General features: G+C 38.7%; 1 protein-coding gene across 1 annotated transcript in view; it reads right to left on the reverse strand.

Moving 5' to 3' along the window:
- Positions 1-27,568, reverse strand: part of LOC115220564 (zinc finger protein 609) — a 188,338-nt gene that overhangs the window by 65,216 nt on the left and 95,554 nt on the right. The window lies entirely within an intron of this gene.

Consider the following 27,568-nt stretch of genomic DNA (forward strand, 5'->3'; position numbering starts at 1 on the left):
GGCAGACAGAATTTGTTGAGGCAGATTTTCTATGGCTGGAAACCCTTCCTGTTACGGACCCTCACCTGTTTCTAAGTCAGCTAATATTCTGCCATGGCCAGACATGTTTTCATGGAAGATTGGAAATGCAGTACTGTGTGTGTGTACAAGTTGGCAATGCTCATTTACAACTACCACACAATATGAAGACAGAGAGACACACACACACATGTATATATGACAGTTTGCAAGTACCAAATCCACTCACAAGATACTTGTTCAAAGTGTCACACAGTAGGACTGAACCTGAAACCATGCACTCATAGTTCTCAACCACACAGCCATGCTTGTGCATCTTATAGATGGATGGATGGATCGATCGATCGATAGATGTGTGTGCATTCGCTTGTTTCAGTCATTAGCTTGTGGCCATGCTGGGGCACCACCCTGAAGAATATTAGTTGAAAGAATCAACCCCAGGTAATTTTTAAACCTAGTACTTATTATATTGGTATTCTTTTGATGAACCACTAAGTTACAGGGACATAAACACACCAATACTGGCTGTCAAGCAGCGGTCGGGGACAAACACAGATATATGAACATACATACTCACAACAGGCTTCTTTCAGTTTCTATCTCACCGAATCCAGCAACAAGGCTTTGGTCAACCCGAAACTGTAGTAGAAAGTACTCACCCAAAGTGCCATGCAGTGGGACTGAACCTGGAACCATGTGGTTGGGAAGCAAATTTCTTACCAGACACTCACGTGTGTGTGTGTGTGTGTGTAATAGTTACTATGCACAATAAACCATTATCTTGTGGTGTAGGTTTGATGCTTAGAGTAAGATGTGAGGGCTATAATTACACAACCACATAACTCACTATATAGTATAAAAGTGTGCTCTATGGTGAATTACAAAATCTTCCTTGACTAATTAAAGATGTGTAAATTTACGCAGTTAATTTAGCCAGATCTAGCAGCTGCAGATGTTGGAATATCATTACCAGCATCTGTTTGGGGGTGTGATGAAATAAATATATCAAGTGATATCAAGGGAAAGGAGATAATTGCACACGACGGGTTGTGTTGTTATGTTTAAGAGTTGTGAGTTTGTTAAAAAGAGGAGGACAGAAGAGGTAAGGCGGGAGGAGAAAGAGGAAGAGACAATAAATCGATAATATAATATATTGATGATTGTAAGTTACTGAAGTGAGATCAGAGGAAGAGATAAGGTGGTGGAGGGGAATGGAAAAATAAAAGAAATTATTTATTTAATATCAACAGAGAATGTCTACTGGCTAGAGAAAGTAATAAATGGTTTATATAATCTATAATATATGGCTGTGGGGTTATGATGTTCGCTTCCCAACATCAAGGTCTAAAGTTCAATCCTACTGCACAGCACCTAGGGGCAAATGCCTTCTGCTGTAGACCCCAAGCTGACCAGAGCAGTGTAAATGAATTTGGTAAAGAGAAAACAAGCCAGTCAGTTATAATAATGATTACAAACTTCGACACAAGGCCAGCAATTCTGGGGGGAGGGAGATGAGGGTAAGTTGATTACATTGATCGCAATATCTAACGGGAACTTATTTTATTCATCCTGAAAGGATAAAAGACAAAGATGGCTGAAATGGAAGTTGAGCTCAGAGCATGAAGACGGATGAAATGCTGTCAAGTTAAAAAAAAAAAAAAGAAGTGGATGCTAAAATGTTAATGATGGTGAACTGATGTCTTTAAAGAAATGATTATTCATTAAATAGACTAATAATCATAATAGCTATTTCCAACATAGGCACAAAGCCAAAAATTTGGTGGGGACACATTAGTCAATACCAGTGACCTCAGTAGCTGACTGGTCCTTCCTTTTATCAGCCCTGAAAGGACAAAAGGTAAAGATGCCCTCAATTGGATTTGAACACAGAACATAAACAAGCATAAGACATTTTACCCAAAGCTCAACCAGTTCTACCTTTGATCCACTGATCTTTAATAATCGTTTCTAATGAGGCACAATGGAGGGCGTTAGACAATCTTATCAACTCCAGTATTTCACTAGTGCTTAATTTATCAATCATCATTGTCATCATCACCATCACTTAACTGATACTAATTTTATTGACTCCAGAAAGGATGAAAGGCAAAGTCAACCATGGTGGAATTTGAACTCAGAACGTGAAGGCGGACAAAACGCCACTAGACATTTTGCCCAGCGTGCTAATGATTCTGACAGCTCATTACCTTACAAATAATAATTATGATGATGATGATGATATATACATTTATACATTTTTATCTGATTATTCCCTCCACTAACCTAACTTGTATCTCTACAGGTTACCCTTGAAACTTGTCCCAACCCACCCTAACACAAATAACATAACTCTAATAATACATCACACACACACACACACACATATATAAACACACACACATACATGCATACACTTGTCAGTTAATGAATGTATGTTATGTCAGCTGTGCAGATTGCAGTTTACTCTTCATTATGTTGCTTCACTAAACAACACCCCCCCCACCCGTCTTTCACTCCACCCACCCACCCAGTGTTGTAAGAATGTGTGGAGGTTATTCAAATTTCTGTTTACTTCTTACAAATATTTGCCCCAACCAACATCACCCTCATCACACTTACACACACACACATACACACACAAACTTATACCTGCTAAATGTCAATTAGTACCCCCTAACCTTTTCCATTGCTTCCTTAATGAAGCAACTTTAAAGAAGAACTTTAGCATATCAGCGCATCACTCTGTTACTATAACACAAACTGAGCCAGCGTAAACCCTTTAGCAATATAAACCAGCTAAATCTGGCTCAAATACTCTGCATGTTTTACATCCAAGCTGATCATACATAGCCTCTCAAACCTAACCTACACTGACATTTTAAAAAAAATTAACAATCCCCTCATCAAAACCTCAAAGCTTTTAAGATAATGCATGATTAATTCAAAATAATTTTAATAAAAAAGCATAAGATTTGGCTGAGTAACCTGAAAGTTGATTAAACTAGCTCTCTTTCATCATCATCATCATCATCATCAATGTTTAATGTGTGTTTTCCATGCTAGCATGAGTGGGACAGTACCCCAAGATTTGGCCAGGCCAAAGCCTGCACCAGACTTCTGTGTCTGTTTTTGGCAGAATTTTTACAGCTAGATGCCCTTCTTAACACCAACCACTCAACAGAATGGACTGAGTGCTTTTTACATGGCACAAGCACAGATGATGTAAGTAGAGCTTTTTACGTGGCACAAGCACAGGCGAAGATCATCATCATCGTTTGATGCCCGTCTTCATCGTTTAATACACATTAGATATACATACACTCCATAATATATTGGGTTGTCCAGAAAGTTTGTGCCGATTTATAGAAGCTTACATTCCGACTTATTTTAGACCATGGTTGAGTCCATAAAATAGGATTTTACTACACCTCCATTTAGAGCGCAGTTTAAGATATCTTTTCATGAAAGAAGGTTTATGTTCCTATAACCTGTGTTAATTCTGTAACCCTTTAAAATGGAAGATAAGAAAGTTCATTTTCGGCACTTGATGCTTTGGGAACCAGAGAAAAATTGCTGCAGCTCGGCTGGAATGTGTTACCCCACCCTCCATATTCACCAGATATTGCTCCTTCGGATTTCCACTTATTCAGATCTCTGCAGAATAGTCTTAATGGTATAAATTTCAATTCCTTGGATGACATAAAGAGATACCTTGATGAACTCTTTGCCATGAAACCACCTCAATTCTGGGAAGAGGGTATTTTCAAGTTAAAGGAAAGATGGAGACGCATTGTACAACAAAATGGTTCATATTTGATTGATTAAAAATGTAATGGCAAGTATTTATTGACCTTTTTCTTTCCTTTAAATATCGGTACAGACTTTCCAGACAATCCAATAGTTTTATTCATATTCAGAAGTCGAATTTTTTATACCGGGTACTTATTCTATTGGTCACTTTTGCTGAACTGCTAAGTAAAAAGGACATAAACACACCAACATTGGTTGTCACATAGTGGTAGGGGGACAAAAACAGACATACACACACACACATATATATGTACGCAAGGTTTTCTTTCAGTTTCTCTCCATCAAATCCACTCACAAGGCTTTGGTTGTACCAAAGTTACAATAGAAAACATTTGCTCAAAATGTCATGCAATGGGACTGAACCTTGAAGCATGTGGTTGGGAAACAAGCTTAATACCACACAGCCATGCCTACAACACCTAGAATGGTTAAGTCAATCAATCCCTAAGTAGTTTCCCTCACAGCCATACAACTATTACAATACTCAGCTTGATACATAAAGGGTATGTACAGACTAAAGAAATGTATAAATTTACAGCACCATCAAACCCACACAACTTTAGTAGGAAATAATCTTCATAATCAAAATGGTGGTGGTGGCAGTGGTAGTGGAGTAACAGTAATAGCTGTAATGATAGAGGTGTTGATGGTAACGGTTACGGCAATGAGAGGAGGTGGCAGCAGTGGTGGTAATAGGGGATATAGTGATAAAATTAGTGGTAGATAAATGGTGGGGGTGGAATTCCCGGGCACAGGGCACAGAAGACTGAAGAATTTGTCAAGAAAAAGAAAAGGAAAAAGAAAAAAAAGGGCAAAAGAGAAACATACAAACAAACAAAAGCATTCCTTGCAAGAAAGGGTTAAATGGTAAAACCCCGAAATTCCATTCAGTTTAGTTTTGAAATTTAAGGAATCAGTAAAGTAAAAATTACTAGAAGAGCTAATAACATATTTTCTGATTGTAAGAACTCTTGAGATGCATGTAACCTTTGTAGGTCATTAGGAGGAGGAGGAGAAGCTGGGGGTATGTAATGTTTGAGACAGCATACACACACACACACACACACACACTATGTTCTTTGACATGTTCCAATAACTGACATATTTATATAGTCTGGGAATGTTCTGATAAGCTACCACCATTTGTACCTCATACTTCATGAAATTATTATTATTATTATTCCAAAGGTGATAAAGTGGCAAGTTGGCAGAATCGTTAGCATGCCAGACAAGCTGCTTAACAACATTTTGCCTGCCTTTACGTTCTGGGTTCTTATTCTGCTAAGGTCAACTTTGCTTTTCTCCTTTTTGGAGGGGGGTGGGTCGATAAAATAAGTACCATTTGAGCACTGGGGTCGATGTAACTGACTCAGCCTCCTCTTACAAAATAGCTGGCTTTGCATCAAAACTTGAATTCCCTTATTACTGAAGATGGCATGCTGGCAGAATTGTTAGAATGCTTCGTGGCATTTTGCCTGTCTTTACAATCTGAGTTCAAATTCCGCCGAGGTCAACTCTGCCTTTCATCCTGTCAGGGTTGATAAAATAAATATCAGTTGAGCACTGTGGTCAATGTAATCGACTCAGCTGGCCTCATGTCAAAATTTTGAACCATTATTACTGAAGGTGGCAAACTGGCAGAATCGTTAGCATACAGGCCAAAATTCTCGTGTCTATAGTATTCTTTTATCCTTTTATTTGTTTCAGTCATCTGACCATGGCCATGCTGGAACACCACCTTTAGTCAAACAAAGTGACCTCAAGACTTATTCTTTGTGAGCCTAGTATTTATCCTATTGGTGTCTTTTGCTGAACTGCGAAGTTATGGGGATGTAAACACACCAACATCAGTTGTCAAGCGATGATGGGTGGACAAACAAAGACACACAAACATACTCACACACACGCACACACACACACACACATATATATATATATATATATATATATACGACAGGCTTCTTTTAGTTTCTGTCTATCAAATCCACTCACAAGGTTTTCGTTGGCCTGAGGCTATAGTAGAAGACACTTGCCCAAAGTGCCACGCAGTGGGACTGAACCCGGAACCATGTGGTTGGTTAGCAAGCTACTTACCACACAGCCACTCCTGCGCCTATGATCATTTATTTTTTAGAACGATGTTCTAGGTCAGGTGTTAGTGGCTGGGTCTGGCTGGTCTGAACATAAAACAGGCAGAATATTTTGGCACCATGTAAAAAGCACCCATGCTGGCACCACATAAAAAGTTCCTGTGCTGATGCCACATTAAAAGCACCCAGTGCACTCTGTGAAGTGGTTGGCATTAAGAAGGGCATCCAGCTATAGAAACCATACAAAAACAGTTGGAGCCTGGTGCAGCTCTCCAACTTGCCAGCTCCTATCAAACTATCCAACCCACACCAGCACAGAAAACAGACGTATGATGACAATGGTGGTGGTGGTGATATGACCAGTTTAGAGTCTAAAGAAGTATATGACTAATAAAATGGTTCTTTCACAAAGTAATTCTTCCAGTATCAACACAGCTATCTCAGAACAAGTCATTTGCCAAATATTTACAACTCCAAAAATACGTTCCTTATGTCTTAGAAAAATGTAGGAATGTCACTCAAACACATTATTAGTCTTTTTCTAAAGAAAAAAATATCATTGGAAAAAAAAACAAAAAAAACCAATCTTTGATTCTATCCAAATTTGAGTTTTCTGCAAAATAGCTAGAGCAGCAGTACCAAGAGAATATTCTTCAAAAAATCCCTTTATCTGTTCTTAAGTGAACCATGTTAAGGTAATTTTTGCCTTTCATCTTTGAGTTGATAAATGGGCTGAAAGTATTAATAATATACTATGGTCAAGTACTAACTCTACTCTAGTTCTTACACTTAGAAAAAAATAGAGATCATTTGTGTGTTAATGCAAGACTTTGAAAATAAGTTTGTTTCAGCGGAGGGTCAAGGGAATGAAGTATAATTTACACAGCAACAACATTATCAACAAGAATGTCAAGGTGCATGGCTCAGTGGTTAGAGTGTCAGGCTCACAATCATAATGTAGTGAGTTCAATTCCTGGATGAGACGGTGTGCTGTGTTCTTGAGCAAGACACTTTATTTCATGTTGCTCCAGTTCACTCAGCTGCAGAATTGAGTAGCAACATCACTGGTGCCAAGCTGTATCAGCGTTCACCTTTCCCTTGGATAAGATTGGCATCATGGAGAAGGCAGGCCGGTATGCATGGGTGACTGCTGCTCTTCCATAAACAATCTGGCCCAGACTTGTGCCTTGGGGGATAATTTTCTAGGTACAATCCCATGGTCATTCATGACTGAAAGGGGTCTTTACCTTATCAACAAGAAACAATACCAATAACCTAACAAGTAAATACTATACAACACCTACCACATCATAAACTATCAGATACTATTAGACACCATGGTATACCTACTATATCATATAGTATGTACTGTAGTAGGCCTACTATAGCATTGCTTGATGTCATGCCAGACTGATTATATCTTTCCCAGACACTATACTGTTTTGCAGCATCACTGTTAGATTCTTCCTGTTGATTTTAATGCAATAACTTCATCACGTTTAACTGGAGACGCCATATTTGTTGAGGAGATTATCACAGTCAAACAAAAACTGTAAACACTTAAAGCTGAGAGATTCACAAATCACAGTGCAGGATCGAAAATATAATTGCTTTATCTAATAATTTTCAAGAATCTTTTTTTAATCATAGGTAAATCTTTCTGAGACACCAGTGTGTGTGTGTGTGTGTGTGTGTCTGTGTAAACAAACAAACATTTGTTTTTTTACAAGCATCGAAATGTGTATTGTACGATACAAATAAAAAGATATTTTTCCAACACACTATTTAGTACATTTTGTAAAATATGTACTCGTTAGTACCTACTGTACTATACATGTACTAATTAATGCATACATCTTTAGCATCTAAATTTGAAAATGAATTTGTCAACGGGCTGTTTAGCTTAATGGTAAAGCACTTAGCCAGAGTCTTGGGGGATGTGGGTTTGAGTCCCATGGTTGGTTGTTGACAAATTTTTCTGCTTTGTAAGGATAATTTACCCAACATTTCTGCTGTTCTAACTGCAATTCTGCATTCAAAAAATATCGTATTTGTATTGTAAAGTGTGTGTATGTGGGGAGGTGTCTGTTGTTAGTCTTGCAAGGGATCTGGGTCTGCACCTTGAAATTCTTGCTTAGGTTTTGTTGGCAGAGCCATATTCACAGTACTTTAGAGACACTTTGTACAGTAATATGTTGTATGTACTATTAAGTACCTGCTATGCTATATCTGCACTATTTAGTACATATTGTAACATGCATACTGTTTAGTACCTACTGTACTATATAATATGTACTAATTAATACACACAGTTTAGTTTGTAGTATGTATTACTTAGTACCTACTATACAATATAGAATGTACAAAATAGCCCATGTTGTATCACGTTACATGTACTATATGATAGCTACTATTGAATATAGTCTGTTCCATTTAGTATGTCTTATGATATTTAGTATAAAATATTTAGTAACTATTGCACTACATAGAATGTACTAAATAAACACTATAAAATTTTGTATGTACTATATTTAGTACCTACTATAGTATGTAGGCTGTACAATATAGCCTGATTTATGGTATGTTACATTTAATATGTAATAAAAGTATATTTCCTCTTTTATAAATATCACAGCATATAAAATTTATTACATTATGATAATAAATACTGGAATAAGTGGAATGGTAGGTATTGCCAGATTGCTTAAATGTCTTTTTCACATTCTTACATCATGAGACTCTTTACACAACAATAATTTACCATTTAATGGTGGAGAATTAATATAACTGTTTTCCACAAAGAATAAAGGACTCCACCTATGTGTCTCCCTCGAAACTCTAAAGAATGCCATATTATTTTCCTTTTAGTGTTCCAGACCAAACATTTGGGAGCTGTTATAACAAGGGTAGAACAGTGTCCCCTAATTAGATGAGTGAACAACTAATGATTTCAAACATAAAAAACAACAACAGCAGCAACAACCAAATTGGATCACAGGATACTCTTACTCTTTTACTTGTTTCAGTCATTTGACTGCGGCCATGCTGGAGCACCGCCTTTAGTCAAGCAAATCGACCCCGGGACTTATTCTTTGTAAGCCCAGTGCTTATTCTATCGGTCTCTTTTGCCGAACCGCTAAGTGACGGGGACGTAAACACACCAGCATTGGTTGTCAAGCAATGCTAGGGGGACAAACACAGACACAAACATACACACACACACACATATATATATATATATATATATATACATATATATATACGACAGGCTTCTTTCAGTTTCCATCTACCAAATCCACTCACAAGGCATTGGTCGGCCTGGGGCTATAGCAGAAGACACTTGCCCAAGATGCCACGCAGTGGGACTGAACCCGGAACCATGTGGTTGGTTAGCAAGCTACTTACCACACAGCCACTCCTGCACCTATACAGAAAACACACACAACACCACTATACATGGTGTGCTCCAGCTTGCCCTTAATGGTAATGACAAAAACAAGTGCTACTGCATGTAACTGCTGCAATGTACCCTAATCAATGCTTTTGTTTAACATGTTTCAGTTGTTTGATTGCAGCCATGCTGGAGCACCACTTTGAAGGGTTTTAGTTGAACAAATCAACCCCAGTACTTATTTTTCTCTTAAGCCTAGTACTTATTCTATCAGTCTCTTCTGCTGAACCGCTAAGTTACGGGGACATAAACACACCAACACCGGTTGTCAAGCAGTGAAGTGGGGACAACACAGATACACACACACACACACACACAAACACACATACATACATATGATAAGCTTCTTTCAGTTTCTGTCTACTAAATAGATTCACAAGGTTTTGTCAGCCCTAGGCTATAGTAAAAAGCACTTGCCCAAGGTGCACACAGTGGGACTGAACCTGGGACCATGGGGTTGGGAAGCAAGCTTCTTACCACACAGTCACGCCTGTGCCTACTACATCTTGAAATTTTCTCCAACCACTGAGCAAAAATATTTAAATCCTTTGTTACCAGATTTTTGCTTAAACACTGGCTTTGTTTCCCAATTAACTTGGAGAATAAGGAAGAATTTAGTAAAATAACTTTATTATCACAGAGCAGGGGTTTAGAGCATAAAATAGCATTTCGACAGCTTTCAATTTAGACCACTTTAAAACAGGAAGTTTACTGTCAGAGAAGCGGAGATGGTCTCAGATGGGTTGGGATCAAAAGGATTACGACAAGCATGATGGAAAGATCTAGAAGCTAAATGATATATCTAGAACATTTCTGTTGAAATATACTGCTTTTTTTTTTCAATTAAATTTGAAAACTATGAAGAATTTAGTAACATATTTTTGTTTGGAACATAAATAATCTTGAAATTTTTATGGGTTTTAATTCACATCATCATCACCATTTAATTTCAGTTTTCCATGCTGACATGGGTTTGATGGTTTGACAGGAGCTGCACCAAGTACCATTGTCTGTTTTGGTCTGGTTTCTACAGCTGGATGCCCTTCCTAATGCCAACCACTTCACAGAGCATATTGGGCGTTTCTTATGTGGAACAAGCACCAGTACTGACAGGGTCAAGTACCTTGCAAAACAAAAACTCCTCAACTGGGACGAGAGTGGGGACAGTCTCAAGTAGGTTTGTATCAATAGGGTTAAAACAGGATGTTAGTTCCAAAGAACCAAAAGTGGTCTCGGGCAGGTGAGTACCAATCAAAAGGTAACACACTCAGAGCAAAGTGCATGACATCCACACTTTCCTGCAGCTTGTCAACGGCACCTTTGTGAATTCGTGAATAAAAAATGAGCAACAACATTTAGATGTGTGCAGCACCAATACATTGACTGGACGGCAACATCCCACCAGCTGTGGCTTGGAGGGAATGCTGACTTCAGCACATCAGTGAAATATATATGTTTGCAGAGAAGAAAACAAACTAGAAAAACATATAACGTTAGTTCCATGTTTTCTGTGGTAAGTGAGACTGGAGGAATAAGAGCTATTCTGTGGTCAATAAACAATATTTGGAATGCTAAAGGGAAAACAACATAAACGTACACAGACAGACATGATCACACACAGACACAGTCTCTCTCTCTCTCTCTCTCTCTCTCTTTCTCTCACACACATGCACATATGCACACCAGAAATATGTAGAAAACCAGTGTCAATTTGGTTGAAAGGAAGTGGATTGCAATTGTTAAATCAATAAAGAAAAAAAAGTTAAAGAGATCAATACCTGACCAAACAGTGAGCTTTGATTAGTCTATGTTGTATTGGTTTCTTAGAAATGAAGATTCCTGCTTTAATTTCCTGTCAAAAGAACTGTCTTTGCTTGTGGCGCCAAAGTAACTGATTGATTGAACCAATTGGCTTCTATATTAGACCAATCATATACAGAGTTTATTATTCTTTGATGTTTTCTAGCTTGGTGCTGAAGATAATGGTATCTTACCGTAGACACATGATCAGTCTTTGTGGCTTGGTGCTGAAGATAACGGTGGATCATGCCAGCTATGGTCACATGATCAGCCCTGTAGCTTGGTGCTGAAGTTAATGGTATGTTATGCCAACTCTAGTCACATGATAGACTAAGCAGGACTGTGAAACTTAATCATTTCTTATGATGGTCGTATCCAGCATGCAGTTACCTGCCCCCATTCAGAGACAGTACAGTTCAGTTAATCCAACCCCTTTGGACCAGGGTAGAGTCAGATTATCAAATATGTCATTGTATTGACATTTATTCTTACAAAACCAACAAAATTATGTTGTTTTTTTTTAACCAAGTCATCAAATATTCAGCTATGGACACACTATGGCTGAATGGTTAAAATGTTTGATTCTCAATCACAAGATCCAGAGTTCAATCTGTGTGGCATCATGGGTAAGAGTCTTTTACTATAGTCTCAGATCAACCCTGCATTGTGAAACAGAGTAGATGGAAACTATAAGGAAACCCAATAATTCAAAAAGGTCTAGTCTTGTCATATTCATGCCATCTAAGAATTACATTAATAGTAAAATACATGCTAATTCAGTGACTAAATGACTGCAAAACCCATTATCAGAAATTGTGAGTTATGCACTGGGGTCGATGTAATCAACTTAATCCGTTTGTCTGTCCTTGTTTGTCCCCTCTGTGTTTAGCCCCTTGTGGGTAGTAAACAAATAGGTATTTTATCTGCCGTTATGTTCTGAGGTCAAATTCCACCAAGGTCGACTTCATCCTTTCGGAGTTGTTAAATTAAGTGAAATGGTGAAATGAAAAAAAGAGAGGAAAATGCCAGATAATCAGGTCAACTGGTGTATTGAATAAGGGATAAAGGAATTTCACTGGATCTAGAGTAAAGGTAGATGACTTATGAAAACATGAACTACCTGGCTGTTATCACATGTATATAAAACATGTATAGCAGTGGTTCCCAAAGTGGGCGGTAGAAAGATCTAATAATGGGGTGGCGATGGATGTAAAAGAAAATCCAAAATAATGAAGTTAATTAGATTTATTTGTGAAATACAGTTGTTTTGAATTTGCTGCAGAAAATGGTCTGTGTTTGTGGTGGTGAGTGGTTGGGAGGAAGGGCTAGGAATGTGGCCTGGGTGTCAAGGGGGGCAGCAGCCTGAAAAAGTTCAGGAACCACTGATGCATAGTTATCACACATATATAAAGGTATGATGGAAAGTTAGTTGATTCATAGCAACTCTACAGAATCACTGCTACATGTCTAAAAACCATAGAAACGCCTGGTATTGAAGATCAAGAAAATGACGAAGTAAAAGAGAAAAGAATGGTTTGGTGGTAAGTTACAGAAGAATTTATTGGAAAACTATAGAAATGGCACCTGTGCCAGTGACACATAAAAAGTACCCATTACACTCTTGGAGTGGTAGGCATTTGGAAGAGTATCAAGCCATAGAAATCATGCCAAATCAGACTGGAAACCAGTGCAGCTCCCCGGATTACCAGTTCCAGTAAAACTGCCTACCCCACGCCGGCATGGAAAGTGGGTATTAAATGATGATGATGATGGGAAGGGCATCCAACTGTAGAAGCCATGCTAAATCAGACTGGAACTTGGGGCAGCTCTCTGGCTTACCAGTTCCAGTGAAACTGTCTGACCCATGCCAGCATAGAAAGCAGACGCTAAATGATGATAACGATAATGATGTTTATTGGTAACTTACAGAACGGTTAGGTAGAAGCTTACAGAACAGTTTGGCAGAAAATTTCAGCAGAGTTTTGCAGTAAATTACAAAATTATTTGGCGGTGTCTTTATGGAATAGTTTAACAGTAGTTTACAAAAAGGTTCAGCGGTAATGAAATGGCAAGGAAAGGATACTCCTCCAAATTGAAAGAAGGCAGAGTGAGTGAGTGGAATGAATTGTTGAAATAACTTGCTGTAGGAAGACAAAGGAAGAACATAAGAGACTAACAAATGGCGGTGAAGATTATAGTAATTAACAGCACTAATTGTGACAAACTGTTGCTGTAATTTTCTTGTCACCTTACAAAAGGTAGGTAATGGGTCAGGTATACTGGGGGGGGGGGAACTATTAGAGATTGTTAGGTTAACATAGGAAATAACAAAAAACAATAATAATCAGTAACATTCTTTCTAATAGCATTTAATTTTGTTAATGTCCACGTTAGCACAAGGAAGACCAGCTTTAATCCAGGAGGAGGAGGAGGAGGAGTGAGTGTGTGTGTGTGTTAGCACGCCGGGCGAAATGCTTAGCGGTATTTCGTCTGCCGTTACGTTCTGAGTTCAAATTCCGCCGAGGTCAACTTTGCCTTTCATCCTTTCGAGTGTGTTTTTGTGTGATGTAGTGTGCGTAGTGTATGGACATATTCACACAATATATGTGCGCATGTTTTGTATGGTATTTGCATGTATGTTTGTGTGCATGGTGTGTATATAAACAAGTGTGTCTATGGCAGAGGTGTAGATTATCACCATATGCGTCTGTGTGGTAAGTAGCTTGCATACAAACCACATGGTTCCAGGTTCATTCCCACAGCGTGGCAACTTGGGCAAGTTTCTTCTACTATAGCATCGGGCCAACCAAAGCCTTGTGAGTGGATTTGGTAGACGGAAACTGTAAGAAGCCCGTCATATATATATATATATATATATATAATATATATATATATATATATATATATGTTTGTGTGTCTGTTTGTCCCCCAACTTCACTTGACAACTGATGCTGGTGTGTTTATGTCCCTGTAACTTAGCAGTTCAGCAAAAGAGACCAATAGAATAAGTACTAGGTTTACAAAGAATAAGTCCTGGGGTCGATTTGCTCGACTAAAAGGCGGTGCTTCAGCATGGCCACAGTCAAATGACTGAAACAAGTAAAAGAGAGTATATGTGTATGTATATGGTATTTGCATATATATATCAATGTGTGTGTATGTATGTGTGTGCGCATACGCATAGTGTAGATTTTCACTTTGTGTACATATGCATGCACTGTATATGTATGCATATGTTGTGTGTGTGTGCATATAGCGTGAGTGTGTGTGTGTGTGGTGCATGTACATGTGTGTTGTATGTGTGCGCATGTGGTGTAGATTTCTCCCCTGTATGCAAATGACATATGTCACTCAGTGTATAAATATAAGTCAACCAGGAAAAAAGATCTCCTATAAATAGCCATGTTGATATCCATTTCCTCTCCATCAAGACGACTGGCTGCTCAACGGTATTTTAAGGTTTCTTCAATAATCAAATGGTAAAAATAGTCAACGAACAAATCTGAATCAAATTTAAACATCCCCCCCTCCCTCACTGCCCCGTCGCAACCTTTCTTTTAAATGTTTCAGTTTCTCTTCAGAAAGTTTTTTTTTTTTCTAATTAATTAATTTACTTTCTACTACCACAAGCACTTACTGACCTTTCTTGACCTTTTCAACTCAGAACCCCCACCCAGATTATTATTTGTCTTTATGTCCCCCCCCACTTCCATCTGTTGTTTCATAGCAACAAAGAGGTTTGTGAGTGTGTGTGTGTGTGTAGTAGAGGTTTAAAAACCTCCACCACCGTCAAACAGAAACCCTCCAATGTCCTCAGGATAAGATATTAACTAACCAAGTTCCTCACATGCAATTCACAACTCTAATTCTTCAAGTGGCATATGGTAAGTCTGAAACACTCCACAGAATGATGGTCACCAGTACCTTCCTGTCTCAACTACCCCTTCCATTCCCATCCTACCCCACCCCATTCCATCCTACCCCTGCCTTCCTATAGTTTTTGTTTTCCGTGTAAAATACTAAGATGTTAACCTACAAGAAATAGCACACCGCCACCACTGCCACCACCACTACCACAGATGCACCATGGCTAGGACTGCTTTGATCATAAATCTGCTGGATTAGGATTGACCTATGGTTAAGCAATAACTGCAAATAATGAAAGAGACTCGACATAATTGTTTGACCAGCTGGAAAAAAGAGACCAAATTTCTCTCAAACCAGATACAAAATGAAGTGGTGATGGTCAAAGCTGGAATGCTTTGATTCAAAGGTTTCTAAGATCAGTGCTAACGAGGGCCTAAACAACATCTTTAGGTTAGCTAAATATAGTCTCTCACCAACAATGAGAAGAATATTTCAATAGGTTTCACAAGCCATATTAACCAATAAGGCCACAAAGAGACAGATTCTACCTCCTCCTGGCCCCAGATAAATAAGCTACCTCACTAAAATTCATCTTATATAATACAAGGGGACAAACTCTGCCTCCTCGTGACCCCAGATAAACAAGCTACTTCACTAAAATTTGTCTTATATAATGCCACAAGGTGATAGACTGCCTCCTCCAGGCCCCAGATAAACAAGCTACCTCACTGAAATTCGTTTATATAAAACATGTCAATATTTAAATTAAAAGTAAGGCAGAAAGCTAGCAGATCTTTAACACACCAGACAAAATGCATCATGTCAATTCCTCTGCTTTTATGTTCTCAGTTCAAATTCTGCAAAGGTTGACTTTGCCTTTCATCCTGCTGAGGTCAGTTAAGTACAGGAGTTGATGTAATAAACTTACTCTGTCCTCCTTGAAATTGCTGGACTTGTGCCAAAATTTGAAATCAGTATTTGAATTAAAAACTCAAAACCAGTCAGCGTCTACCTACTACTATTACACTCTTGGCCCTCCATCTATCCATGCCCTCACTTCTTTAGTCATCAATCTCTACTATTCATCTTCACCTGGATCATCACCTTTCAAAGATCACTCTGTATGGTGAACTCTCCTCTGGTCACCTTGATAGAAGAGCACCAAAGAAGACATATAAGGACTCCCTAAAGAAATCCCCTTGTACCTGCCTGATGAGCCTATCTCCCCATGCAGCCTCTGTGCTCGTGCCTTTTTGTTCCAAATCAGATTCGTTGGGTATCGGCAGGCTTGCAACAGATTTGGACATTCCCATTTGTAAATCTGGGCTCACAAACCAAAGTCAAGAAAATAGAATAATGCATTTAGAAGTGGTAGTAACAAAAATATTTTATTTGGTTAAGTAATGTGTAATTGGGCATGAATTAATAGCTTATTTCAATTGGTAATTAATTAATCAATGAGAGGGACAAAGAAATAAGTCAGATATTTTGTCACCATGCCAGCATCGGTCCGTTGCCAGCATCGCCTGGCCCCGTGCCGGTGACACGTAAAAGCACCATCCGTTCGTGGCCGTTCGCCAGCTCTGTCTGGCACCTGTGCAGGTGGCACGTAAAAAACACCCACTACACTCGCGGAGTGGTTGGCGTTAGGAAGGGCATCCAGCCGTAGAAACACTGCCAGATCTGACTGGGCCTAACGAAGCCTTCCAGCTTCACAGACCCCAGTTGACCCGTCCAACCCATGCTAGCATGGAAAGCGGACGCTAAACGATGAATGGCACCATCTCCAAATATGCAAAAACGGTTTCCAAACATTCCCATTCCAGTGATCTGCTGCTAAACTTCTACAGTAACAACTCAACAGCCAAATCCTATAGAAACAAGACAGGACATTCTTTATGCACTGAGCATGAGAAATTGTCCCAAAAGCCATTTTATCAGCTGGATGTTGAAGTGATTCCAGCTGCTGAAAACTGGACCAAAATTGCAATAATGAAGAACTAATATTCAAAACTTTTAACACGTAATGCCCAAGTTATACAACTTTTTAAAGGCACTGTGTGTTCCATTTTATTTTTTATTTTATACTCTCCTCCCCCTCCTGTTTAACATACTTTCTCTTTCTCTCTCTCTCTCTCACACACACAAACACACTGATTCACCCATCCATTCCTCCCATACCCTGCACTAATAACTATATCTGAGTTCTTCCTCTTCAGAACACTGGCCCTCTGAAATTCCCTCCCTGCTCATATCTTTCCTGTAAGGATCAACTTTCAGCAGTGTAAACAGCATTCTCACCAGTCTTGGAGGCTCTGCAAAAGCCATTGCCACTGATCTCTCTTATAAACACAGCAAGTTATAAATAAAATAAAATCCACTACTGTTCCCTGTTAACCAGCCAGCTGACTAATACATCTTATCTTTCACTTGTTTCAGCCATTGGACGGCAGCTGTGCTGGGACAGCCCTCGCTAACAGGTTTTTAGTCATACAAATCGACTCCAATATTTATATTTTAAAGCCTCATACTTATGCTATTGGTCTCTTTTGGCACTGGGATGTTACAAGGATATAAACAAACCAACACCGGTTGTCAAGTAATGGTGGGGGGACAAATACCTAAAAACACACACACACACACACACATCTATATATAACAGGTCTTTTTCCAGTTTCTACAAAATCTACTCACAAGGCTTTAGTGAGCAAGACACTTGCCCAAGGTGGCATACAAATGGGACTAAACCTGAAACCATGCAGTTGGGAAGCAAGCTACTCACCACACATCCAAGGCTATATCTATGATGACTAAATTGAGTAGAGTTTACAACAAGAATAAGACAACAACCGCATAAAGTGGCAAACATACTTTCCAGCCAAGTTGGTATTTAAAGAGTTAATCATTAATAATTAGCATTAATTATTAATAATGAGAAATATTAAAATACTTCAATGAAAAGAAAACGTGACTTTTCTAAGATATTTGGGAATATAAACCAGCAGATTCTAGCCTTGTCTCTTATTCTTGACATTTGGCATTCATCCCTAATTTTTCATAAGAAACTAGAATAAGCAATTTGTCCGAAAATTCTTTCTTTGCATTGTGGGAGCCATTTTACAGCCAAGTTGACTGAGATAAATAGAACAATGCTTTAAGTTGGATTCATTGTACGAGTTACATACAAATATATCCAAGCTCTGACACTAATGTGTCAGAGCTATGCCATCGGGAACTTCGGTTCCTGGTAGGGCCACCCAAGGCAGATTGGTCTGACACCGAGTGGTATTAGGGCCACAACCCGGCAGACGGGGCTCTGGTGAAAAATCCTCGGAGTGTCTGCTTCAGCAACCGACGGCTCCTCGGTTGTTCTGTCCCTGCGTCTGCAGACAATCTGCGGCAAACAGGATGTCTCCACATGCGGGATTGTTGGGGACCGCTTGTGAAATCCACATATTCCCACAAACATTCTTGAGTAGAAGCCGACTCAACCCGCCCAGGGTGAGTGTTGCCACAAGTAAGTAAATATATCCAAAGCCAGAGTCAAGCCAGCTATTTAGCCAAAGGCTTAAATATTTAGCCAATGTCTAACCTTTCAGCATTCAGATTACCCTGGCAAATGTGATACTTGTTTATTCACAAAGTTTTTAGTTAATCATGCATCGTCTCGTAGCTTTCAGAGTTCAATGATGTGATTAATTTTAGTGTGACATTGTAGGGTAGGTATAAGAGGCCAAATCTGGCTGATCTGATCATAAAATAGTCAGGATATTTGGACCAGGCATGGCCAGTTTCAATGTTCAAAGGTTAACAGAACTGTCATTTAAAGACAATTAAACCCTTTAGCGTTTAAACTGGTCACATCCAGCCCAGATATTCCACTTGTTTGACATTCAAATCAGCCACATCCTGTCACTCACACCTACTCTACATTCTAAAAATATGCAATCGTAATCTTGAAGCTACAAGATAATACATGATTATCCGAAACAAGGAGAATAAATAAGCATTACATTTGACAAAATAATCTGAATGCTAAAGAGTTGGACATTAAAAGAAAGGAAAAAGAAAAGAAATAGAGGGAGAAAGAGAGGTAGAGGGGGAGAGAGAGAGAGAGAGAGAGAGAGAGAGAGAGAGAGAAAGAGCATAATAGTCAGAGAAACAGACAGGAAGGTCATGTGCGTTACACATCGCACCTCATGTTTTCTATTATATATTATTGCAGCTTTAATCAAATTTCATGAGAATTTATCAAGTTATTTCTATCTTCTCCTCCTCTCTAATAACACCTCTCTCTCTCTCATTTACCATATTAATACTACTAGCACCACTCTTGGTGGTTCTCCTGTTCATTCTCATATATTCCTGTTTGAATGCTAGTTTGAATATCTTTCACATCATAGCCACTTGGCTTCTTAAGTCTTTAGATGTCCAAGAGTTATGTTGCTCTGTTGCAGAGGTTAGCATAGCTAAACAATTTACAGCACAAGTGGTTTTTGATGCTGCCAAGTCAGTGGTTCTCAAACAGGGTTCATATGACTTTTAAGGGTCCCTATAAGATTTTGTTGTAAAAATTTATATGCAATAAACTGGTTGTATTTCTACAGGGCATCAAATATTTCAACAATTGTTTTTAATACAAACTCCTAATAATGTTTAACTGAAGCAACTTATTCTCTGTGTGGGGGGTGGGGGGTTTATAAATAAATGAAGAAGAAAGAGAGGGTGAGATGCCTGGTGAAAACAGGCAGCAATGGTACACATTATCATCATTTAACATCTGTTGTCCAGGCTGGCATGGGTTGGACAGTTTGACCAGGCTGGCACACTGGAAGGCTTACATCAGACTCCAGTCATGGTTTTCTATGAGTGGATGCTCTTCCTAACACCAACCACTCAGAGAGAGTAATGGGTGCGTTTACATACCACCAGCACGGGTGCCATTTGCATGACACCTGAATGCTTTTACATGCCACCAGCATGGGTGCCAATTTGTGTGACACTGGTATGTGCCACATCTGCAATTTTGCTCGGCTTCATGGATCTTCTCCTCAAGCACAACATAATGCTAAAAGTCTTGGTCATTGTCTCCGTGAGGCCCAACACTCAAAATGAACTCGGCTACTTTACCTCCATGAGGCCCAATGCGATATATATATATATCTACAGAAGTTCCTAATATGATAATCCAGGCTTACTTGGAAGAAACACAGTAACCAATGGCTTACAGTCAGAAAACACAACAGACAATTCAAACACCCGGTTGCCTGACTACTACTGCTGCTGTTTAGCTTTCAATGAAAGCTGAATCAATAATATTAAGTAGCTGGAAGATTAAAGGACTTAGGAATTATCAATCCAGAGAATGTAAATCCATAATTCCTTGCAGTGGCATTATTCCTACCCCACCCTACCCTCAACATCATCTCTCTTTCTCTTTCTCTGTAGGCAATATAGTTCTACCTGCCTCAGTTCAACACAGGAAATTCTCCACTGATAGACCAAATCCTATCCAGTAGGAACTGTGTCTCACATCTGTTTGATATTGTGAGTGAGGAAACAAAAAAATTTCAGATAATGTCCTCTTGTACTCTTTAGCAACGCTCCTTTGTATTAGTTAACAATGTCTCTTCCTCATATTTTGAGTTCAAATCCTGCTGGAGCCATTGTTTAAGAGCTGATGAAATCAAACTGTCAAGGTATCGGTCACTCCCCAACAGGTTTATGGTCGAGCCTATGGTAGTTGAGACCTTTGGACCAGAACTTTGCTCACTGCTATTGGGGTGGAGATTGCTGTCCGCAAATGCGAGGCCCTGCGAGTCAGAGTGGCTGTTCCAGTGCATCTCCCTCGCCATCCTCCAGGACAGCGCCTTTTCCATTTTGTCTGCTGGTATCGTGAGGTATGTTTCTATATTGTGAGAGGCATTTATAGTCAGAAAAGTTGGTGAACAAGAGAATGGTAAATGAATTGTCAGACAAGAATAGTTACACACACAAAATCAATAATAACAATAATATACTAAGGATGATATAAGTAACACTACTTCCACCCTTCCTCCTCCTCCTACATGTGTGTGGGTAGCATGGTGGAGGCGGTGGAGGTGATGGAGTGACAGAGATGGTGGCGCAGCAGAATGTAATTAATGACTTGCAGTATTTCATCACATCTTGTTATGTTCGGAGTTCAAATCCTGATGACCCCATATGCTTGCTGGCTCAACTGGTAGCACTTGCATGTGCAAGCTGTTTGCAAAACATCATGGTCAACTTTACCTCTTTTTGTTCAGGGGTTAGTAGCAGTTATGTACTGGGGTCAATATATATTTACAATAGTTAACTGCACCATCTGTACCCCCACTCCACTGTCAACCATTTGCTAATCTCACTACCTGAGCAGATCTCACTACCAAGTGAAAGAAAGCAGCCACTACATCATCATAATCATCAGGGTCCATCTATTTATGTTAGGTTTGGACCCTAAAGGGACCCCAATAACAAGTGAAAGCAATGACAACTCCATCTTCTGAGTTCTCTCCTCTGACACCAAAAGTGGGGATAACTGAGATGACACAGCAACAGAGAGGTGAAAAAGACAAAATGAGAAAGAATTTAATTAAATATTCAATGATGATAAAAACTAATCAATTTTCTGGTTGACTTTGTTTCATTGGAATATCTTAGCGAACGTTGAGACAGACTTAATTGGACACTTCACTGAATCTAAGAGAGAAATGAGGATTTAGTGATAAATCTAGAAAGTTTTTTATTAAAAAGAACATAAAAAAAAACACTGTAAGAGAGGGAAGAGGCGAAGAAGAGAATGAAAAGTGAAAGAAACAGATAAATAAAAGAATAACGGAAAAAGACAAGTATGTATACTAATATATACTAATATATATATATATATATATATATACACATACATACATACACACACACACACACACACGCATGCATGTATATGTGTATGTATACACTATGTGAGAGCGCACATGGGTGTGGGTGTGTGTGTATAATTATATATATATGAAATAATCTTTGTCTAAGTAGTAAGTAGAAATGGTAAATGAGAATTCTGGCAGTTTTAAAGATAACCACCAATATAATCAAAATGCCTCCAACATTTTATATTGCAAAATATAAATATAAATTTTAAAAAATAAAAGTTGCTTTTTTTTTTCTTTTGTTTCTAATTAATGTTTCGTCATCATAAACTTAATTAAATCGGCCAGGACAATTCCCTTCATTTGCTTTTATTTCTTTTCTTTTTTTTTTTCAAATAAAAAAAAAAAGTATGAGAGGAGGGAGGGGGGGGGGGGGTCAATCTTCCCTCTCATCCCTACCCCCAGCTGCTTGTTTGTTGGGGTTTTTTTTAATAGTTTTGGGTTTTTTTTGTTGCTGGTTTTCCTTTTCTTTTTTTTATTAATTAAGTGTTAAGTTTCTTTGGAGACAAATTCAATTTGGACACAAGATATGATAAAGATATTTATTCCATTATGGCAAACACCATTTAGAAATTATCAGCATTTCTCTCCCACCTCTCTCCCCTCCCGATTACCACCATCACCAGTTTAATTATTAACAGTGTAAAAGGGACAACATGGTTTAAATAGGTGGGGGGTGATGAAGGGGACAGTTTAAATTGTTGCGAGTGAAGGCAGTATAAATAGATGAAAAAGGCAGAGGGAGCAATTGAAATAGATGAGAGAAGGGGACAGTTTAAATAAGGAAATAGTTTAAATAGATGTGAGAAGGGGACAGTTTATACAGATGCGAGAAGGGCACAGCTTAGATAAGGAAATAGTTTAAATAGATGTGAGAAGGGGACAGTTTATACAGATGCAAGAAGGGGACAGTTTAGATAAGGAAATAGTTTAAATAGATGTGAGAAGGGGACAGTTTATACAGATGCGAGAAGGGGACAGTTTAGATAAGGAAATAGTTTAAATAGATGTGAGAAGGGGACAGTTTATACAGATGCAAGAAGGGGACAGCTTAAATAAGGAAATAGTTTAAATAGATGAGAGAAGGGAACAGTTTATACAGATGCGAGAAGGGGACAGCTTAAATAAGGAAATAGTTTAAATAGATGAGAGAAGAGGACAGTTTATACAGATGCGAGAAGGGGACAGCTTAAATAAGGAAATAGTTTAAATAGATGTGAGAAGGGGACAGGTTTTAAATCAGTGGTTTTCAACCAAGGTCCATACAAGATTTTGTTGTTAAAAATCACAAGAAACATATTGGTTATACTTAATGCACAAAATATTTTAATAACAAATACACATATTTGATCTTCACTTCAGCATTATTATTATTATTATTATCATTACTATTTGTTTATTTGTCATCACATATTCTGTGACCTCCTCAATATCTATCTGTTCTTCTCTGTGTCTCTTCTTCTCTCTGGTCTTGTCATGTCTCCTGAGATGAGAGAACGCTGACAAATAAACTAATAATATATTTCTTTACTGTCCACAAGGGGCTAAACAAGGACAGACAAATGGATTAAGCCGATTACATCAACTCTAGTGCGAAACTGGTGCTTTATTTATCGACCTTGAAAGGATGAAAGGCAAAGTCGACTTCGACGGAATTTGAACTCAGAATGTAACGACAGACGAAATACCACTAAGCATTTCACCCGGCACGCTAACGTTTCTGCCAGCTCGCCGCCTCAAAGCCAAAATGAAGATCAAATAAACAGTGCACGTGTCTTTATTGGCAAAATGACCGTCCCCAAATATAACAATATTTCACATCAAGAATCTGGCAAAACAAATACATAAAATGCAATTTTAACAATTTTTCTTAACACAATTCTTTTATTCTTTTACTTGTTTTAGTTATTTGACTGCAGCCATGCTGGAGCACTGCCTTAAAGGGTTTTTTAGAGGAAGAAATTGACCTCAGGACTTACTCTTTGTAAGACTAGTACTTATTTCATCAGTCTCTTTTGCTGAACTGCTAAGTTACAGGGACATAAACACATCAGCGTTGGTTGTCAAGTGATGGGCGGGGAGTAAACAGGCACACACACCTAAACATACACACACACACACACACAGAACAGGCTTGTTTCAGTTTCCATCTGCCAAATCCACTCATGAGACTTTGGTCGGCCCGAGGCAATAGTAGAAAACACATGCCCAAAGTGTCATGCAGTGGGACTGAACCTGGGACCATGTGGTTGGGAAGCAAACTTCTTTACTACACAGCCACACCAATAGGATTTTTTTAAAACATCAAATGGCTGTGTGGGTCCAGCAGAGTAGAATAGGAATCAAAGGTTAAAAAAATAGTTGGGAACCACTCCTTTAGTATTTAAACTGGCCATATGCAGCCAAAACATTCTGCTTGCTCTATGTTCAGGCTGGCCACAACTGGCCTTTCACACCTACCCTACAACGTGATTCTAAAAATAAACAATTACACCAACAAAATCTCAAAGCTACAAAGTAATGCATGATTGATTCAGAACAACATGAACAGACAAGCATTATATTTGAGAGAATTATGTGAATGCTAAAGGGTTAAAAAGATGAGCAAATGCATCAGTTTAAATTCATGTGAAGGGGAGGACTGTTTAAATAGGGCTGTGGAGTCGGAGTTGTGGAGTCATCAGAAACAATACCAACTCCGACTCGCAATGTCTTTATTCTTTGATATAATGAACCAGTTATAACATAGAGGCTTATCCAAAGTACAAGTGCATGCATATGCTTTATGAGATATGTAGACCACAATCATTTAATTACATAAAGAAGAGTCGGAGTCAGAGGTGCCAATAGTAGAGGAGTTGGAGTCAAAGTTTTTTGTTTTGACTCGAGTCCTGGCAAAGAGGAGAATAATGTCAACAATAGTCATGGACATTGCTTAATGGGAGGTGAACCATGGAACAACAACAACAACAGTTCTAAGAGGAAGTTGTTACACTTCTTAGAACAATTGTTAAAGGCTAATTGATTAGCCTTTAAACTGACCATATCCGGCCCAAATATTCTTCCTGATTCATGTTCAAATCAGCCACCCAACAATGTCATTCCTGAAGTAAAGAGTCACATCACTGAAATGATAAAGCTTACAAGACCATGCAGGGATAATTGAAAATAATGTAAATATATATATAGGTGCAGGAGTGGCTGTGTGGTAAGTAACAATGGCTAATTAGAAAAGTGTAGAAGTAAGAATTATCGAGATATGGAAGGTTGTTGACAGGAAGAGTATCCAGCCACAGAAACCAGGCTAAGTGACATGTATGAACATCAGTCTTAAGGAACAGCAGCTCCCTATAAGAAAAGGGATTGTGATGAGCAGTCCAACTCATGCCAGCATGGAACGCACACAAAATAACAATGATGATGACAATAGTGATGATGCATAAATACAAGGGGCTGCTGAAAAGTTCCTGGATTTGGGTGAAAGAAAATACAGGAGGATCAGTTAATTATGATTTTAACGAACCTATTCCTCTTTCAGGTTCAGACAATTCAGTGGTCCACGGCCTTTCTAAGCCCTGTAAGAGAACTCGGAAGGCTGGACCCCATCTAGGTCTTTCGTGATACCCTTAGAGCCAGGAACTTTACAGCATCCCATTGTGTGTGTGCATGTGCATGCACGGAAAAGCAGATCATGAAGATGGTGATGATGATGTAGAGGAGGGGCCGTCACAGTCTTTAACGGTGTCCATAAAGTGTGCAGTTTAACATGAATGTGACATTATTGTTAATTTAATTAACTAAAGAGGAGGGAGGGCTGGAGATGGAGAGCAGGTGAGGGGACGGCAATGATATGAATGAAAAACCAAGTGTGTCCTTGACGTTCTAGACAATTCAGTAAGAGTCAACGCCCACCTCCCCTTCGCACCGAAACTACATTCAGGTCATTGACATACGAAGGAGGAGGCAGGTGTGGGGGAGTGGGGCAGATACTCCCCCCCACCAACTTTGGGTGCACACCAGAGCAAATGTGCAACAAAGAGAGAGAGAGAGAGAGATAGCTGCATCAGCACACAGCCTGAAAATGCAGTTTGGCAGGAAGCCAACGACTGATGCAAGTGTGCAGCTATATACACACACGTGTGTGTATATTTAGACACAATAACAACAGCAGCAGCAGTAGCAGCGGCAGCAGCAAAAGTGTCAGCATTACCTGTAGAGAAGTACAAGTTGCATGACAGTTTTATTTTCCAACTAAATAATAAAATACAAGTTCAATACATAACCACACCCACACACACCCACACACACACACACACACACACACACACACACACACACCTGTTCACTTATTCAAGCCACCACATGCACATTATACACACATTTAATTATCAAAAAGGAGAAAAAGGAACACATGTTAAATAATATATGCTTAGATACGCTGTCTGAATAAAAGAAGGGATGGTTATGGCTGGAATGGTTGGACCATCTTGGACCAGCACTGACCGGAGGTTAAATAAAACTTAAATTTTATACAAGATTTATATACACATGTATATATTGTGGCTAACATAATATACTATTATATATTCTGTAATATATAATCAAAATATCACTATATAATCTGAAGTGTATACTCTAAGAGCTATGGTATATAGCTCTATCATATGTGTATGTGGGGAGGCGCAACCGATGCTGGTGTGTTTACATCCCTGTAACTTAGCGGTTCGGCAAAAGAGACCAACAGAATAAGTACTAGGCTTACAACGAATAAGTCCTGGGGTCGATTTGCTTGGCTAAAGGTGGTGCTCCAGAATGGCCACAGTCAAATGGCTGAAACAAGTAAAAGAGTAAAGAGAGTAAAAAAAGAGAGAGTAGTTGAATATACTATTAGTCTAAGACTGGAATAGCATCGGAAAATGGCCATATACACACACACACACACATGCGTGTCTGTGAGAGAGAGTGTGTGTGTGAGTGTGTGTGTGTGTGTGAGCATGTATGCTTGTGGGTATGTTTACAGTCTGAATCTCTACATGAAAAGCATTGAGTAATAACTTATGTTTGTGGACATCCCTCACTGACAAAAATCCTCATCCTTACAGCTCTTATCTTTCCAAAGATTAGTGAAATAAAAAAAAAAAACATCTGTTACTTAAAAAAAAACAGAGAAAGGTTAGGAAGAGGGAGAAGGGGATCTGGCTGCATAAACACACTACTTCAATAATGTATATTTTGTCCAACCCATGCCAGCGTGGAAAAACAGCTAAACAAACAAACGAATGACCAAAGGAATGAAACTAAAATCTCAAATATAAAATTGTATGAAAATCAGTTGAAGAATTTAGCAAAGATTTTCTACAGAAATGTCCACAAATATTTTGTCCCAACAGAGTCTGTATTTACATAAACATACATCAGATACAAGGACTGTGATAAATTACACCCACACACACTCATGTATGTACATGTGTGTGTGTGTGAGGAATATATATATATATATATATATATATATAGTACTTCCTCTTTTGCATATCGGCTATCTTGCCCCCTCACCTAGCTCCCTTCCTTTCCACATTATTTTAAGAATC

The sequence above is a fragment of the Octopus sinensis genome, linkage group LG16 (assembly GCF_006345805.1).
Source record: "Octopus sinensis linkage group LG16, ASM634580v1, whole genome shotgun sequence".
In the NCBI taxonomy this organism is placed as follows: Eukaryota; Metazoa; Mollusca; class Cephalopoda; order Octopoda; family Octopodidae; genus Octopus; species Octopus sinensis.